At 46.9% G+C, this 20,148-nt stretch overlaps 1 long non-coding RNA gene across 1 annotated transcript; it reads left to right on the top strand.

Moving 5' to 3' along the window:
* The first annotated feature begins 10,526 nt into the window (after positions 1–10,526).
* LOC125541497 lies at positions 10,527–12,388 on the top strand. The gene is made up of 2 exons (XR_007297557.1): positions 10,527–10,718; positions 11,796–12,388. It is a non-coding gene; the product is annotated as an uncharacterized LOC125541497 (long non-coding RNA).
* Positions 12,389–20,148: the final 7,760 nt, after the last annotated feature.

The following is a 20,148-nucleotide window of genomic DNA, read 5'->3' on the forward strand; positions in this document are numbered from 1 at the left end:
CTTAGCAATCTACAAGGGTATGTACATGCTATCTCTCCTCTCGTAGATGGTCATCTCCTAGATTGATCTTGGTGAGTGTAGGAATTTTTTTGTTTCCCATGCAATGTTCCGCAATAGATGATTAACCACTCCATGATGGTGTCTAGATTGGATCTGTGTTTCTGGAACTTGTGGCGGCTAGAATTGTGTTTCGTCTACTCCCCTAGGGTTTTTGGAATATTGAGCTATTTATAGAGCAAAGAGGCGGTGCAGGAGGCCACCAAGATGGGCACAACCCACCAGGGTGCGCCTGGGCCCTAGGCGCACCCAGGTGGGTTGTGCCCCCTTGGGGCACCCCTCTGGTACTTCTTTGTCCCATCTTGTGTCTTCTGGCCCAGAAAAATTCTCCAAAAAGTTTCGCTGCCTTTGGACTCCGTTTGGTATTTACTTTCTACGAAGTAAAAAAACAAGCAAAAAACAACAACTGGCACTAGGCACTATGTCAATAGGTTAGTCCCAAAAAATGATATAAAGTTGCTATAAAATGATTGTAAAACATCCAAGAATGATAGTATAACATCATGGAACAATAAAAAATTATAGACACGTTGGAGACGTATCAGTTATATGTTCAGATCCTTAATGATATTCAATACCCCTCTGATCTTGAACATGAATTTGATTTATGAGTAGTAACTTGTGTTCCTGTGGACATGGGAGAAGACTTGTCATAAGTAATCATGTGAATTTGGTATTCGATTGATATTTTGATGATATGTAAGTTGTTGTTTCCCTTAGTGGTGTTGTGTGAACGTTGACTACATGAAACTTCATCATACTTGGGCCTAAGGGAAGATATTATGGAGTAGTAATTAGATGATGTGTTGCTAGAGTGACAGAAGCTTAAACCCTAGTTTATGTGTTATTCTGTAAGGGGCTGATTTGGATCCATATGTTTCATGCTATGGTTAGATTTATCTTAATTCTTCTTTCGTAGTTGTGGATGCTTGCGAGAGGGGATAATCATCAGTGGGAGGCTTGTTAAAGTAAGAACAACACCCAAGCACCGGTCCATCCACATATCAAATTATCAAAGTAGCGAACGTGAATCAAACAAACATGATGAGAGTGACTAGATGAAATTTTCGTGTGTCCTCAAGTATGCTTTGCTTACTATGCACTACTACAGGATGCTGCTAACACAACACTACGATCAGAGATCCTTTGACGAAATTGTGTGTGATGCATTAATCACAAACAGTGATGTAAAAAAACCCGTCAAAAAAGATGCAAAACATTTGCGATGGCGGAGATATCAAACACGGTTCAGATTTTAGTTGCGTGTGCCTTGTAGGGAATACGGCTGATCCATACGAACTGTTTGCGATGAGATAGAACAACAAAAACGGGCAGCCATATCAAGGTGTGTGCAATATATGACATACAATTTGCTTAGATGAACTGTTTGCTATTAGGGAGTGCAACATAAATGGTTAGCCAGATCAAGGTGTGTGTGATATATGGCATACTGTTCACTCAGACAAACTGTTTTCGATTAGGGAACACAACAAAAAACGGATCAACTTAACAAGATGTGTGTGATATGCGGCACACGGTTCACATAGATGAACTGTTTGCGATGAGCCAAAAGAACACAAACGAGTCGTGTAAACAAGATGTGTGTGATACGCGACAAACAACCCACTCAGATGAACTGTTTGCGATGAGCCAAAAGAACACAAACGAGTCGTGTAAACAAGATGTGTGTGATACGCGACAAACAACCCACTCAGATGAACTGTTTGCGATGAGAAATTATAACACATACGCTTACTACAGTTAATTCATGTGCGATTCTATGTGTACAAAAAACTTTGAAAAATGCAAACTAACGATGCGTCTGCGAGTATTCGTGTGCGATGATTAGTAAGTTACACATACGTTTCCTTATGTTAACATGTGTGTGAATTTACAATATGGACAATTAATATGCAAATGCCTTCTGGACATCGATGCTGATCGCCACGTCCAGAACATGGACGTTCTCTACTCTACTGCTCTACCGGGCACACGCTTAAACTCAATGAACTGTGTACGATACTGATACTTTCCATGAAAATTTAAGAAGTTGGCTAACAACATTTGAGTAACATATATATAGTGGTTATATTACTATTTCATTTGTTTATTTTAGCTATACATGCTTTAGTGCATGAATTCTACATGGACGTCATGGTAATGGCCGATACTTAACTATCGCCCTAAGAAATTATCTAATCATGGTCGGTGTGGAATTCTAACATCGTCCTTAGTTCAATTGGAGACCGAAACAAGGTACATGTTCATTGATATTACCCTTGTCTTTCTAGTACTATGGAGATTATTTTCAATGGTTAAATTCATAACAATGGCCACGGTGCCAGTGTTGTTTATATATCTCCATATGATGCTATTTTGTGAAGCCTCATGCGCTTAAAATATTTTTGCACAATAATCAAAGCTGAATATGAAATTTTATTCGATTTGGAGCTTTTGGTTACCATAAGTGCTATACATATTGAGGCTTTCGGTGATTCGTTATGAGTAGTGCAACAAATATCCAAGGGTTATCAATGTTTTTAGAATCACTTATAGTTCATCTTGAGGTATGTCTAGATGCAAAATTTACCGTGGGTTGCTTTAAATTGTTCATATATCTAGACATGACAATTCAAGGGAGTTGGCGCAGCAAGCATCTGGCTACTATGTTAATCATGGTGTATTGCATTTTTATCAATAGCCTATGCTTACTCTCGTCAACAGAGGAAAGGCCGAACCGAAGTCCACCGCTTTGGCCACTAATGTTTTTTATGCAGGCGAAAGTAAGGATCGGAGAAAATTTATTGTTGATTATCTATAAAATCCTAGCAAATGTGTGAACAATATGGTTCGGAAGATGGCCTTGAGATACATATCTATGGAACTTTATCATCAGATTGTTAACGAAGTTGAGAAGCTTTCACCCAAGTTTGCATCAAGGATTCAAACAAATAATGGCCGATATATATATATATATAAAATTCGCCGTATTTTTACGTTTCGTAAATTTTGTCTTATTTCATACATAAAAAGAGAATGTAAGAAAATATGTACTCGCCGTAAAAAATATTTTATGTTACGTAAAATTACGAATATAAAACACAGTGTAAAATATACATAAAATATGATTTTTCTGGTCTTATAACCTATATTTTTATTTTTATACCAAATTTTACATATTGAATCAATGTGCATGTAACTATTTATATTTTAAACACAATTTATTGAGAAAGCGATCGTAAGGTTACCCTGGATGAAGAATAACTTATTATGCACCCTGGATGATGAATAATATATATATATATATACACACGGTGGCGCTATTGTGAGCGAGCGCGCAGAAAGCCTTAGCATACGCTCCGGTCCTAATTAGGTGGGCGGGTCGCGCCGGAAGTAGCCCTCTTCACCGCTAATTCTTTTGAGGGTAATGGTGCTTGTAGAAAAAAGTAACGCATTTAATTTGGTTACCATGTGTTCGCGACATCCTGATTTTTAGGGTCGCTAATCATTGACAGTAATAGGAAGAGTACATATGGTAATTAATGGACTCAATTGTTTACCGAACAATGAGTTATGGATGGTTTGATCCCTCGACTGTTAAATGTATTAAAACCATACTAACATGTACTAGTAACAAATTACTGCATGCTCACTACTTAGCTGTAAAAAATATGAAGTGGATGGTAATGAACTTTTTTTTACCAAAGAATAAATTAGAGATGCTTCAATACTTGCGCATTGTAAACCTAGTAAAACTAAACTGATATGTAGTAATGCATTATGATATGTGCTCTTTTACGATGATATATAGTAATGCATTACTACATCCCTAAGACCAACTACTACTGCTATAGAAGTGATGGTAACATGGTTACTATTTCCAGCATGTCAAATTACCGATGATAGGAATTAACTGTTGGACTGGGCGATGTTACCATGGTCTGGCTATGTTAGTTAGAGTGTGCTGATCGTAACACGTTACTAGTGTTTTTCTGTGGAGGACGGGGCTTGGCGAAGCGTGTGGACCAGAATTGGTCGTAAATCATTACTGTGGATTTTGCACGCCGCGCGCCTGCTTCGATCTAAATAGCGCGTACTGCCCATTTGGGTCGAACTGGCCGGAGCGTACGCTAAGAAATAATGCGCGTAGGTTTAGTTTAGCGTGCCTATATATATTGCCCCTAAGCACATTCAAAGTGTTCGATAAGGTGTTGACATCATCCTTAGAACCAACACGGTACAAGTTATTTTTCGGCACGCTAGCTTTGCCGAAAAACAGGGGGCATGTGTTGATGCTCGAAAATGGCATGATCGCAAAGGGTGACTTGAGACTATAATGTGATGAGGTTAAAATTATGAGTTCATGTCACCATTTGATGGATCTCTTCAAGCCGACCGAAATAGATATAGAGATGGTCCAAAATGGAGTTCGGATGCAAAAGTTATGACAATCTTAGAGATGCTCGTATTAACATCATACTAAAGAATGGCATTAAACCTGATTAAGACGACCTCTATTAGAAAAAGTTATAACTGCAAATTTCTTTGTCTCGTCGAAACGGATGATTTTGATATAAAAGTCGTTTTAATCCGAAATCGTATGCAAAAGTTACAGACAAAACAGTGTGCAGCAGCAGTATTTGGCCGGATCATCCGGGACGAGATCCGGGCCGGATGCATGACCCGAACGTCCAGGATATCATCCAGGAAAATTAACAGTACTGTAAATTTCGGGCCGGTTGAAGCCGAATCATACGGATGGCAGCCAAATCATCCGGGTGAAGCCCAGAAGATTCGGACACGAGTTCGGACATCCGGACAACTTTTTCTGCTACAAACTTTAGAAAACGGCCTGAAACACCCTTAAGATTGCCTCAGATCGAAAAAGTGTTCAACATGAAAGTTGTGCGTCTCATAGAGGCGGTTGATTTTGATATAAGAATCGTCCAAATCCTAGGTAGTATGTGGATTCTAGAGCCAATACATTGTGGTGCTGCCAGAAAACTGGGCTAGGCCGGATCATTCGGGCCTTGAGCCGGACATCTGGGCCGGAGGTCGTGAATAGTCCGTGTTTTGTTAGGTTTTGATGATTTGGACGGCTAGGAAAGTCCATTTCTTGTACGGGAAGTCCATCCACCTCTTATATAGGCAAGACGTGACGACCGATTGAACAACAACACAAAATCGATCAATTCATCTACCACTTTTTACCTTTACTTTTACCTCTCCCCTTTGTTCTTCTTCTTCCTCGTTCTTCATTCGTTCTTATTTTGCAGGGCGGCGAACCTCAAGGCCCTAGGGGCGGTAAGGCCGACCTAGGGCAGCCCATAGCCGCCACGCATCCTGACGGGGTCCCTCCCGTGCGTGTGGGGTTTCAGGTCCTCAAAAGCGCCCGCCGGATTGCCTGCGTACCGCGCTTCCGAACGGGTCTCCTTCGACGTGAGCTGCGGTGCATCATCCTCCATGTCGAAGGTACACGGTGACGTGTTCGTGTGCGAATAAATGGGACATGATATATGAAGAGAACATGCAACAAATGAGCTCTAAAAATGCATAAAATAGAGAGCCATGAAGTCTCAGGTAAGAGCATCGAGATCAATCAAGAAATAATTGTGGTAATATAAAATCAACCTTACCCCCAAGATGTGAAAGGAATGCAAACTTCTATAGGAGGTTTATTCAAGATTTGTCCAAGCTTTCGAAACCTTTAACTAACCTCTTGCATAAAGATGTGTTGCATTCTTTTGAGTGAGCTGTGTCAAGACTTATGAAAAACTAAGGGGTGCATTGATGAAAACTCCAATCATCCAACCCTCGAAATGGTATGAACCTTTTGAGATAATATGTGATTCTAGCAATTATGCAATTAGGGATGTTTTAGGACAGCGCGATGATAAAAAACTTAATGTTGTCTTCTGTGTTTCCATGAGTTTGGATGATGATTAGAAACACATAGCCACAACTTAGAAAGAATTACTTTCGATGGTCTTTGCTTGTGATAAATTCAGACCTTACATCATTAACTCGGAAGTGATAGTTCACATGGATCATCGTGTTACCTCCTTACAAAGAAGGACGCTAAGGCTTGTTTGATTCAGTGGATATTGTTGCTTCAAGAGTTTGATTTGGAGGTGGAAGGCCAAAGGGGGAAAGACAACCCGGTGGTAGATCATCTATCATGTGTGAAGAGGATACCATATGACCATGTCCTAACAAATGAGTCCTTTCCAGGTGAGAGTTTGGCTGTGTTTAAAAGATAGAATCTTGGTTTGCATATTATGCTAACTTTCTTATAGGAAAGTATATGCCACCAAATATGAACTATCATCAGAGAAAGAAGTTCTTTAGTGAGTTAAAGTACTATTTATGGGATGATCCCTTTCTTTATCGGCCTGGCCAGATAACATGATTAGGCGGTGTGTCCTAGAGCACGAGATGAATGCTATTCTCCATAAGTGCCACAATAGTCCTTATGCTGGACATCATGATAGGGATAGAACCACCGCCAAAGTACTTCATTTAGGAACCTATTTTCCTACACTTTTCAGATATGCACACGGGTTTGTTAAAAGTTGTGATGTGTGTCAATGCACAAGTAATATAAGTAGAAGACAAGAAATACCTCTAATCTAGTTTGTGAGCCTTTGGATGTTTGGGTCCTAGATTATTTGGGACCATTTTCGATCTCCAATGGGCATACTCACATTCTAGTGGTCGTAGATTATATTACCAAGTAGGTTGAGGCAATCCCTACACACCACGCTGACGCTGCAACCTCACTAAAAATGGTAATGGACATCATTCTTCCCAGGTTTGGAGTACCTAAAGTTCTTATTATTGATGGTGGATCTCATTTTATACACGAAATTTTTAGGAGGATCCTCCGTAAGTGTGCAATTACTCACCAAATAGCTTCTCCCCATCATCCTCAAACAAGTGAACAAGTTGAACTCTCAAACCGAGAGGTAAAGACGATACTACAGGAGACGGTGCAGAAATCAAGAAAAGATTGGGCAAGGAAGCTAAATGAGACCCTTTGGGCCTACTGCACCACCTACAAGAACCCAATGGGTATGACACCATATAAGATTGTCTGCGGTAACTAAGACATGCCATTTACCCCTAGAGTTAGAGCAAAAAGCTTATTGGGCGGTGAAAATATAAATTTTGATCTTAAAGAAGCAGGCGAGAAGAGACTGTTAGATATGCATGCCTTAGGAGAGCTCCGGAATAGTGCATAAAAAGCGCCCAATTTTTGAAATAAAAAGTTAAGATGTGGCACGATCGAAAGATCTTGCGAACATTTGCTACAACAAAAAAAGTCCTCCTATTTAATTCTCACCTAAAGTTGTTTCCAGGGAAGCTCATATCTCAGTGGGAAGGACCCTATGAGATTGGAGAAGAATATAATCCCGGAGCCTTTGAGTTAAAAGGAGGAAAAGATGTCCGTTGGGTCGTAAATGGTCAATGCTTGAAGCTATACCTCGTTGATGAACAGAAGTGGGAACGAGAGTTGGAAGAGGTAAGTTTCATCACGATCAAAAGAAGCTGAAACATACATAAGGAAGAAGGCATGTATAGCGGAATAATATTGTGTCCTCTAATAGATGTAAATATTAGCCTTATTTATGAGTTTAGATTTTGTTGTGATAGACCTGTTTGGCCTAGTGCTCAATCGCTAAGTTTTTGTCTGGAGTTGGATATTCTTGTACTAAATTTTCAGGGTGAAATTACCCTGAAGAAAAATAATTTCATGAGGAGGCCAACAGAATCAAAGATGGCGCACCATACGATTGGCCATATTCGTATGAGTGCTCATATGCGAAGGAGGCAAAAATGGCGGAGAGGTCAGAACGAACGACGACCACCGCTTGTTGCATGACCGATTGTATGTTTCTTCGATGCTAGACGATGCAGCAACAGAGCCAAAGACGGGGTATCATGCGACCGCATATTCTCGTATGGGTGCTCGCATGGGTCAACCACGACAACAGGTTTGAAAAAAAGGAGAGAAAAGAGGTTCAACAACAGGTCATACGAGCTCACTCGCTCGTATGGAAGGTCGTGTAGTGATCTATTGGTGCCATTCTTTCCCAATTTAATTTGATCTCTTCCTAACTAACTCTCTTTGCCTAATCTTGAGATTATGAGGGTTCCAATCCATTAAAAAGGGCTAAGGGTCACGTCCCTTAGTCATAAACCAATCTAATCCTCAAGTTTCTTTTTGCTTGCTACTTCCTCCTATAAATTGAGCCATAGATGAAGAACGCAAGCGCCGCCATGAACAACAAGCCTTCTTCAACTTCCATCTGCATCATCCCTTTTCCTAACTTGGATGAAGTGGTGCATGTCGGATGGGCTGACTTGAGGAAAATGAGTCTCAAGGACGAACCACATTACTACTTGTGAGCTATGTTGGGATTTCTCAAAGAGGAGAGGATGATGCAGTATAGTAGAGATAAGTATTTCCCTCAGTTAAGAACCAAGGTTATCAATATAGTAAGAGAACCACGCAAGACCTCATGAACAACACCTACATACAAAAGAACAAATACTTGCACCCAACGTGATCAAGGGGGTTGTCAATCCCCTCGGGTTAATTGCAAGGATCAAGTCTGATAATGGTAGATAGATAATCAAAACACACAATAAAAGAACGGTAAATAAATTGTAGGAATGTACTTTTGGATTTTAATATATGATAAAGGCAGACCCGGGGGCCATAGTTTTGACTAGAGGCTTCTCTCTCGAACAAAAAGCATACGGTGGGTAAATAAATTATTGTTGGGAAATTGACAAAAAAGTAAATAGTTATGACGATATTCAAGGCAATGATCATGTATATAGGCATCACGTCTGAGACAAGTAGACCGACTCCTGCCTGCATCTACTACTATTAACACATCGATCGCTATCCAACATGCATCAAGAGTATTAAGTTCATAAAGAATGGAGTAATGCCTTAAGCAAGATGACATGATGTAGACAAAGTAAATCCAATCAATATGAATAAACCTAGTCGTTTTCCCCTTAATGGAAATAGTACAAATATGTGTCTTGTCCCTTTCTGTCACTGGGATATAGATCACCGCAAGATTGAACCCATCACAAAGCACCTCTCCCATTGCAAGATAAATCAATCTAGTTGGCCAAACCAAATGGATAGATCAGAGAGAAATACAAAGGTATAACTATCATGCATAAAACAGTTTAGAGAAGACTCAAATAATATTCATGAATAATCTGATCGTAAACCCACAATTCATCGAATCCCAACAAACATACTACAAAAGAAGATTACATCGAATAGATCTCCAAGAACATCGAGAAGAACATTGTATTAAAGATCAAAGAGAAAGAAGAAGCAATCTAGCTACTAGCTATGGACCCGTAGATCTATGCTAAACTACTCACACATCATCATAAGAGCAGCAATGTTGATGTAGAGACTCTCCATGATCGATTCCCCCTCCTGCAGAGTACCGAAAAAGGCCTCCAGATGGGATCTCCGAAGAACAGAAACCTGCGGCAGTGAAAAAGGTATTGTGGGTGGCTCTCTATTGGTTTCCCAATTTTATAGAATTTATAGAGGTGGAATTAGGTCAGACGGAGCCACGAGGGGCCCACAAGGTACTTGGGCGTGCCCAAGTGCCTTGCCGTCTCTTCGCTTCTCGTCTGGTCTCCTCCTCATGCTTCTAGGGTCTCTCTTGTCTAGAAAAAATCGTCAAAAAGTTTTGTGGCATTTGAACTTTGTTTGGTACCATTTTTCGGGAAAACCAAAACGGGCAGAAAACATCAACTGGCACTTGGCACTAAGTTAATAGGTTAGTCCAAAAATGATATATACACTGGTACAACGAGGTGATATACAAACGGTTTTTAACCCCTTTCCGCGACGGCATTTTGAACCATCGCCAAGTGAGTGACTGCGATAGAGCGGGTCCTTCCCACACGACCCAAAAACTGTCGAGGATAGGGAGCCATGATGCATACAGTTGTCCCTATAAAACTATTTTTGATATCTCGAATATCCCAAATGCTCCATCCTTGCAACTCGTTTGTGCTCACATTGCCATCGTAGTCAGTATTCCATGGTGCAACTTTTACGATGCGTGAACCATCACAAACAGTTCACGATTATAGAACGTGTATGATAAGCAGACAATCACATATATTCACTTTTCCCGAACCGTATGCGATAACTAAGAGGTAAATGCACCGATGGTACATGAAGTTGCTTAGGATGTGCAGTTTGGTGCATAATGTTGCAAAATACAAAAGCATGGTGCCAAAACTTGTTTTTGCAAGCATGTACGGTGCAAATCAGACCTGCGGGCGTATCCTGATGCATGGGGCCATTGTCAGCGGCTGGAAGCGGTGGGGAGTGGCTGGCGTGTGGCGTTTTACAGATACCCCGCTAACTATTTAACCAATCATGGGAAAAAACCCTGAAACAGCAGGAGAAGGCTGTCATTTCATTTTTGCGATTTGGTCCCAGGACCGACTCAGAACGCTCGCCTCCTCGCATCCCTTCTTTCTTCCCTTCTCTCCTCGATCAACTCGAGGCAGCGGCGGACGTGGTGACGGCTGAGCATAGTGGGTGGCAGGGATGAGAGCGGAGCCTCGCCATCGGCGGCCCGGCGAAGCTGCAACACACTATGGTGAGTTCTTTTTCCTCCTCTGTATCTGTTGTATGTGTTGTCTCTTACCCCTCTCTGCCCCTGTTTAGGTTAGGGAAAAAATATCATGCCATGGAAATCTGATTTTACATGTATCTTCCATGTTGCGAGTGTTGTGAGTTGAGTAGGTGTTCATCCAGTATGGATTCGATGGGCAAAACACCATATTTGTTCTAAGGTTTAGTAGGGGGTTTAAAGGCTGCAGCTTTTCCATTTGATTTTGCTGAAGACCAACATGAGAAACATATGATACTACTGAAAATAGGGCATGGAGATGTAATTTTAGTTGACATGGGCAACAATGTGTTAACTGAGCCGACAAATACATGTGAAATTTAGGACAGTTTTAGTTTACTGAATTTTTGGATAGATGCATTTGATAGTAATTCAGGGGAATATTTTGGGTAACATAAATCTGGAAACGTTGGGTTCAAAATTGAGTTAACAGAGCTATGCATTGGACAGTTTGATTTAACTCAATATTTTGACAAATTCAGTGTAGAATGCGATCAGTGATAAGAATGTGAGTCTGTCGCCCATCCTCTTCTTCACTAATTATTCGCAATAGCCCTGATCGTTGTGCACGGTCGTTCGTCCATGTCTTCTTTGCCAATTGCTTGCAATAACCCGCATCCTTGTGCATGGTCGTTATTTGTTCAAGCGGCTAGCTAGCTAGTTTGAATGGTCGCTCAGTGTATGCATGGCTAACTAGAGACTATATGCAGTTTGCATTCAATGCCTAGCTAGCTTCTTCGTTTATGCGGCTATATAGCTAATACAGTTTGCATGCCAGCAATTTTGCATCCCTGCGCATGGCGGTGCCAAATAGATCCTCTGCATTATTGATGCTGCAAAATCCTCTGATATATGAAAACCATGGTATCTTATACCAACATATTAAAATAATCTAAAAAATTAATACTTAGTTATTTATAATATTTTGTTGTCAAACACAGCCTAAACTGTATGATAGAATTAGTTTAGCGAATTTTTTGTCAGTTTCAGTAGTTTGTAGCATGTTAAATGGTTTGATAAATGAAGATGCATTTCTGATTGCAGGATCTTTTGATGACCTTTTCATTGTCCAAATACACCACAAAGAATTTTTGTGTGGAACCGGTTGCAACATGACTTATATGGACTATGAAGTGGACTGTTTTGATAATGTGATAGTGACACTTGGTCACTACTGTGGATTGATGATTTTCTCAAGCAACTTGATTATGACAGAGCTGTGGACAAGCATGATGTTTATTGGTGCCAGCCTGGAAAGTCAGTAGCTGATGGACTGAAAGAGATTGTTTGTGATGCAGATGTCTTGTTAATGATTTCAACAACAACTAAGCACAAGAATTTGCTATTGATTGTTGACCATGGTGATACTTTGGAAACTCTGATCAAAGAAGATGTGCTTCTAGATGGAGCTCCTGAGTTGCCCAGAGTTATAACCCCCACAAAAGGCTGGAAGGGAAAAGAAGCTACTGTTATGACCGACCAGGTCTATGGCCGCCGGGGGCCCACTGGGCAGGCTTAAGGCCCAAGTTATCTTAGTTTATTTTCAGATTTTGGTTATATATACAAGTTGTAAGACTATTTTGAGGATTAAGCAATAAGACTATTCTATTGCCCGGCTCCCAGAGGAGCCGGGACCCTAAACCCTAGCCTCTCTCTCCTGCGCCGCCGCCACCCAGCCGCAAGGACGGCGCCTCGCCGCCGGCCGCCGCGTTCTAGCCCACGCCCCGCTCCCTCCTTTCCCTACCACCTACGACCTAGAGGAGCCCGAAGCCTAGCTCCTAACACCTTTGTATCAGTCAGCTCTGGTTCGACCATGTCATCCTCACCACCATCGTCGTCGCTGCCCGTGACCACCGCCGCCGCGTCAGCGCCCCTCGCCACGGGGTCGCTGGTCCTCCCGTCCGCGTCGCTGGACCTCATCCCCGGCGCGTCACCCGGCCATCCGCCGGCCCCCATCACCACTACGCCGCCGTCGCCATCAACTCTACCGGCCCACTACACCCCGGAGGCCATGGCGGGGGTCCTCAACGACTTGGTCGTCGCGGTCCAGGGCATCCGGCTCTTCCTGGCCAGCCCATACGGACCGCCACAGCCGCCCCCACCGCCTGCGCCCTCCGGGCCGCCGACGCTCCCGTGGTACTCGGTGCCAGCTGCGCTCGCCGACAGCTACCCGGCGCTACAACAGCCGGCCGCTCCAGCGCCGGCCTGGCCACACTGGCCCGCGCCAGCACCCGCGGCATCGGCCGCGTCCGCCCCAACCCCGTGGCCGGTCTGGTCTGCCCCGGTCCCCTCCGCGCCGGCTGCGTCGGCCCCCACGCCGTCTCCACCCCCTACCGCCGGCCTGAGTCAGGGCCCTTCCGGGGGGCTTCCGATCCAGCAGGTGCGGTTTCCACCGTCGCCCTCTCCGATTCCGGCTTGGCTCACCGGAACGTCGCCACTGCCGGTCTACACGGAGGCCGGCGAACCCGCGGTGCCCACGCTACAGTTCGGCGCGCCGTCCTCGGCCCTTCACATCGACGAACCGGTGGACACTGGCGCATCGACCCCGACACCACCTCGCTTTGCCCGGATTGACTTTGCCACGTATGATGGCTCGGAGGACCCTCTTAACTGGTTAAACCAGTGTGATCAGTTCTTCCGGGGGCAGCACACACCCGCGTCCGAGCGCACTTGGCTCGCGGCATACCACCTTCGGGGTGCCGCCCAGACATGGTACTACGCCCTCGAGCAGGACGAGGGCGGCATGCCCCCCTGGGATCGTTTCCGCGAGCTGTGTCTCCTTCGCTTCGGTCCACCACGGCGCGGCAGCCGCTTGTCCGAGCTGGGCCGCCTACCCTTCACCTCCACGGTCCAGGATTTCGCCGACCGCTTCCAGGCTCTGGCGTGTCACGCACCGGGGGTGACAGCACTACAGCGGGCTGAGCTCTTCGTCGGCGGCCTTCCCGACCACATCCGCGCGGACGTCGAGATGAAGGGACCCCAGGACCTGCAGACGGCCATGTACTACGCTCGGGCGTTCGAGCAGCGCGCCCAGGCCTTAACACGGCCCGCACCACCTCGGGGGAGCCGAGTGCCTCCACGGCCACCGCCGGCCGCACCAGCTTCTGCAGTCGCCTCACCGACAGCCACTCCGGCCGCGGCGCGGCCCTTCCGGCGCCTCTCGCAGGCCGAGCAGCTCGAGCGCCGCCGCCTGGGGCTGTGCTTTAACTGTGATGCGCCCTATGCCCCGGGCCATGTCTGCCCACGCCTCTTCTACTTGGAGACAGTCGACGAGACCGAGGACGCTGCCACCGACGATGGACTCGGCGACCCAGCCGCCGCCGAGGTCGCGCAGGCACCCGCGCCTGCGCCGGCTACGGCCCTTGTCGTCTCCCTCCACGCGTTGGCCGGCATCCGCAATGAGCGGACTATGCTTATTCCAGTCACGATCCACAGCGAGACTCTGGTGGCTCTCTTAGACACGGGCTCTACACATAACTTCCTTCCGGAGGCTACTATGCGGCGCCTTGCCCTACAGCCGACGGGAGGGGAGCAGCTGTGGGTCACCGTCGCTAATGGCGACCGCCTCCGATGCCATGGGCTCGCTCGGGACGTTCCCATTACTATCAGCGACGAGCACTTCACCATCACATGTGCCGGCATCGACTTGGGCTGCTTCGACTTCATCCTCGGCGTCGACTTTTTGCGGACTCTCGGTCCCATCCTTTGGGACTTCGACGCCCTGACGATGACCTTCTGGCGCCTCGGCCGCCGCATCCGGTGGGAGGGCGTTGGCGGCACCCCGGCGTCGCCCCCACTCCAGCTAGCCGCGGCCACCATGGAGGCCGAGCATCCGCTGCTGGATCACCTCCTACAGCAGCACGGTGATCTTTTTGCGGAACCCCAGGGCCTTCCGCTGGCCCGGGTCTACGACCACCATATTCATCTCCTGCCGGGCTCGGCTCCGGTGGCAGTACGGCCCTACCGGTACCCTCAGTTGCAGAAGGACGAGTTGGAGTGGCAGTGCGCCATCATGCTTGCCGCGGGCATTATCCGTATCTCTACATCACCCTTTACGGCGCCGGTCCTCCTCGTACGTAAGTCGGACGACACTTGGCGCTTCTGCATCGACTACCGCGCCCTTAATGCTCTCACACTTAAGGAGAAGTTTCCTATTCCGGTGGTCGATGAACTCCTGGATGAGCTACATGGTGCGCGCTTCTTCACCAAACTGGACCTCCGGTCGGGGTATCATCAGGTGCGCATGCATCCCGACGACATCGCCAAGACGGCGTTCCGGACCCATCACGGCCACTTCGAGTTCTTGGTGATGCCCTTTGGCCTCGCCAACGCCCCGACGACATTTCAGGCCTTGATGAACGATGTCCTCCGGCCCTACTTACGTTGGTTTGTGCTCGTTTTCTTTGATGACATTCTTATCTACAGCGCCTCTTGGGCAGAGCACCTCCAGCATGTGGCCATCGTCTTCAACGAGCTTCGGGCGCATCATCTTCATCTTAAGCGCTCGAAGTGCTCGTTCGGGACACCTTCGGTCGCTTACCTCGGCCACGTCATCTCGGCCGAGGGTGTGGCCATGGACGCCGACAAGGTGGCGGCCGTCGCCGCCTGGCCCATTCCGCAGTCTTTGCAGGCTCTTCGCGGCTTCCTTGGTCTTGCCGGGTACTACCGGAAGTTCATCCGGGAGTTTGGCCTTATCGCAGCCCCGCTCACGCGTCTCCTCCGCCGCGACGCCTTCTCTTGGGATACGGAGGCCACTTCAGCGTTCGAGGCCCTCAAGGGGGCCCTCACGACGGGACCCGTACTGCAGATGCCGGACTTCGACCTTCCCTTCACCGTCGACTGCGATGCTTCCGGTGCGGGGTTTGGTGCGGTCCTGCACCAGGGCGATGGACCCCTCGCCTTCTTCAGCCGCCCCTTTGCTTCTCGCCATCTTAAATTGGCGGCGTATGAGCGTGAGCCACGCTCATTGGGTTGGTGCAGGCAGTACGCCATTGGCGGCCCTATCTTTGGGGCCGTTCCTTCCGGATCCGCACGGACCACTACAGCCTCAAGTTCATGCTGGATCAGAGGCTCTTGACGGTTCCCCAGCACCAGTGGATCAGTAAACTCTTTGGCTTTGATTTTACCGTCGAGTACCGGCCGGGTCGCCTCAACACCGTCGCCGATGCCCTATCTCGGCGTGACGCCGATGTGGACGGTGGTGCCGTGGAAGGGGCTGCCTTCCGCATCATCACCGGGCCCTCTTTCGCCCTCTACGCCGACATTTGCCGGGCGAACGCTGCCGCGGCCGACGCCCTCCTCCTGCAGCAGCAGCTGGTGGCGGGAGAGCTAGAGGAGCCGTGGCGTCTAGCTGACGGCCTGCTTCTCCACGGGCGCCGCGTCTTCGTTCCGGACCACGACGATCTTCGTCAGCAGGTGCTGCGTCTCGCCCACTCGGCGGGCCATGAGGGCGTGTAGAAGACGCTACATCGCCTCCGCGCCGACTTCTACATTCCAGGTGATCGTGCCCTGGTCCGCGACTGGGTACGGTCTTGTGTGACGTGCCAGCGCAACAAAACGGAGACCCTGCGACCAGCTGGTATGCTTCAGCCCTTGGAGGTCCCGTCTCAGGTTTGGGCGGACATCTCCATGGACTTCATCGAGGGCCTTCCCAAGGTGGGCGGCAAGTCCGTCATTCTCACGGTGGTCGACCGCTTCTCCAAGTATGCTCATTTCATCGCCCTTGGCCATCCATATTCAGCGGCATCTGTCGCGCGGGCCTTCTTCGATGGCATTGCCCGCCTCCACGGGTTCCCTTCTTCGATCGTCAGTGATCGAGATCCTGTGTTCACGGGTCATGTATGGCGCGACCTCTTCCGACTGGCAGGCGTGAAGCTCCGCCTGAGTACCGCCTTCCACCCTCAGACAGACGGCCAGTCTGAGATCGTTAACAAGGTGATTGCCATGTATTTGCGTTGTGTTACAGGTGATCGCCCTCGCGCATGGGTGGACTGGCTCTCATGGGCGGAGTACTGCTACAACACCTCTTACCACTCCGCCCTCCGTGCTACGCCCTTTGAGGTGGTGTATGGCCGGCCGCCCCCGCCGATTCTGCCGGTTGATCCAGCCTCGGCGCGGACCGAGGCAGCCGGGGCTCTTTTGAGGAGCCGTGATGAGATGCTCGCGGAGGTCCAGCAACGACTCCTCCAGACCCAGCAGTTGGCCAAACGATACTATGATGGCCACCATCGCGAGGCGGAGTTCGCGGTGGGTGATTGGGTCTGGCTGCGTCTACTTCATCGCTCTACGCAGTCGTTGGACCCCCGCGTGAGGAAGAAGCTCGGTCCTCGCTATGCCGGCCCCTTTGCTATCCTGGAACACATTGGCAAAGTGGCGTACCGTCTTCAGCTTCCGGCAGGTGCACGGATCCATGATGTCTTCCATGTCGGGCTGCTCAAGCCTTTCCGCGGCGATCCACCCGCGGCACCACCGGCGCTTCCGCCGCTCACGAAGGGGCGTCTCCTTCCTGTACCGGAGAAGTCGCTGAAGGCTCAGCTGCGTCGAGGCTCCTGGTACGTGTTGATTCGATGGGCTGGACTACCAGAGGAGGATGCTACTTGGTAGCAACGCGAGGAGTTCCACCAGCACTACCCCGACTTTCAGCTCGAGGACGAGCTGTTTGCGCAGGCGGGGAGAGATGTTATGACCGGCCAGGTCTATGGCCGCCGGGAGCCCACTGGGCAGGCTTAAGGCCCAAGTTATCTTAGTTTATTTTCATATTTTGGTTATATATACAAGTTGTAAGACTATTTTGAGGATTAAGCAATAAGACTATTCTATTGCCCGGCTCCCAGAGGAGCCGGAACCCTAAACCCTAGCCTCTCTCTCTCCTGCGCCGCCGCCACCCAGCCGCAAGGACGGCGCCTCGCCACCGGCCGCCGCGTTCTAGCCCACGCCCCGCTCCCTCCTTTCCCTACCACCTACGACCTAGAGGAGCCCGAACCCTAGCTCCTAACACCTACATTGTCCTTGGAATATCCTAAGAGTCCAAAACAGAAGAGAGCAAAGAGAGTTAGGAGGTCCATGTACTTCGGTGAAGGATCAAGTTCAGGTGTTGGTGATGCTGCAGAAGAAATGGAAGGAGAACAAAGTAGTGAGGCCGAGGGACAAGAGGATGTTTGTGATGAAGAAACAGATGAGGAGTTTTATGATAGCGACTTTGATGCAGAAGATGGTGATGATGATTTGTTTGACAAGAATGTGGACAAAGAAGTTGATGATCATAGACAGAGTGAGTTCATACCTAACATTGAAGCAGAACTACCTGAAGATGCACTAGATGACCGTCACTTGGATCTAAGCAAACTAGAAAGGGAAAAACTTAAATACAATTTTAGAGCATTTAACCCAGAGACTGACTTGAATGCCCCAACTTTCAAGCTTGGCATGATTTTTGGAGACATGAAGGAGCTCAGACTTGCTATCAATGCTTATAGTGTTAGAAATAGAGTGGTAATAAGGAAGACAAGAAATACAATAACTACATTAGTTGCTATATGCAAAGAAGGCTGCTCTTGGTATGTGAGGGCAGATAAGGATAACAGGACAAGTATCATTGTAATCAAGAAATTTCAAGGTAAACACACCTGCACTAAAGCTTGTGATCTCAAAGTGTTGACTGCACCTTTTCTTACAAGAAAGTTCAGGGAAGAGTTCAGAGATAATGTGAAAATGTCCTTGAAGAAAATCCAAGACAAAGTGCAGGTTCAATACAACATGATTCTGTAACATCCCAAAAATCTAAATTTTGAATGTTATATTAAATAAATAGTTTTGATTGTTTGTTTGATAGTGGTGTGATTGCTTGTGTGAAATTGAGTGAAATTCGAAACTTTTGAAAGTTAAATGAGAGGGAATGAAATGACTTTCCCAAACTTTCACCTTCCATTTCTGATCTTCATGAATTCAAACTCATTTCATCACAAAACCCTGGAGTGAAGATGATATGACTTCTTCCATTTAAATAAATGAAAAAAGGGTTTTGAAAAGATTTGAATTCCATTTGGAACTATTTCAAATTCAGAAACTTTATGCAACTCAATGATTTTCATGAGAGAAGATAAAATTACTTCTTCAAATTTTATGAAATATGAGTTGGCAGTTTCAAAGAGTCAAATTTAAAGTCCCACTGAAATCAATTTTTAATTTGGAGTTATTTGGTTTTTATTCAAATTATTTTTCTACAAAAATAAAATATATGCAAAATTAGGGTAAAATGATTCCCTACAATAGAAAAATGGAGAGAAATAAATTTGAAGTTATTTTGGTATTTTAAAATGATTTTTATGAGGTTTTATTGCACCAGTAGTAGTGTTTGCTTTATTTAAATTTTTGAGGATTTTATTTGCTGCTCACAATATGTTCATCTTTTAGTAGGAAATCTTTTTCTGAAAATTTCGATATATTATATGCCTATATTATATTTTTATTATATTTGGTTTTATTTTATTTTCTGTAAAATTGTTTTAAAAAAAACTTCTCGTCCGCCGACTCGGCCGACCCAGCTCCAGCCAGGCCACAGCCCAGCGCACGACCGCCTTTGCTCCCGTGCCCGGCTCGGATTCGCCGGAGTGCGGCGCTCTCACGGCGCTCGTCGCCCCCTCGCCCAAGTTCGTCGCCACCCCGACCCCCCCTATTTAAGTCGCCGCCCCGCCGCCTCCTCCTCTCCTCCTCACCGCCGCCCGCACCACCGCGCCGCCACCCGCTCGCCAGCCGCCGCCCCGACGCAGCTGCCGCACGCTGCCCTTGCCTCCGCCCGCACGCACCACTGTCGCACGCCGCCCTCGCCTCCGCCCGCACACACCGCCGCGCCAGAATCCGCCTACGCCGACCGGACTAGCCGTAGTCCGCCGCCGCCCGAACTGGCCGGATCCACCGCCCGGACTCGCCGGATTCGCCGCCCGACCCGCCGGTTTTTCTCGGTCCAGTACGAACCGTCGATTTCTCCGGTTTATTTGTTTTAGATCGGTTTTTTTTTGTTAGATCTAAATAGCGAACGTCCACTGTTTAGACCGGGTTAGCGAGCGTCCGCTCGATAGTTTTTCCATTTTCTATTATTTTACGCCAGGGACCTATCCGTGAATACTTTTCTTATAGATTAGCCCCCTGCTTTTCAATCTATCACAACTTTTTGCTCGCTTGTCCAAATCCAATGAAACCAACGCCCACTTCTTTGTTATGATCCCCTCCATCCAGATAACCAACTTAAACATAATTTTGAAGGTTTAAAATTTGATTTCAAACAGATTTGAATTCAAACTTTTTTGTTCATAACTCGAGTTTTATAACTCAGATTTAATTGATTCTTTTTGCTAATTGAAGCTCTTACCTAAAATTTCTGATAAGACAAAATCCACCT

This window comes from Triticum urartu, chromosome 2, assembly GCF_003073215.2.
Source record: "Triticum urartu cultivar G1812 chromosome 2, Tu2.1, whole genome shotgun sequence".
Classification (NCBI taxonomy): Eukaryota; Viridiplantae; Streptophyta; class Magnoliopsida; order Poales; family Poaceae; genus Triticum; species Triticum urartu.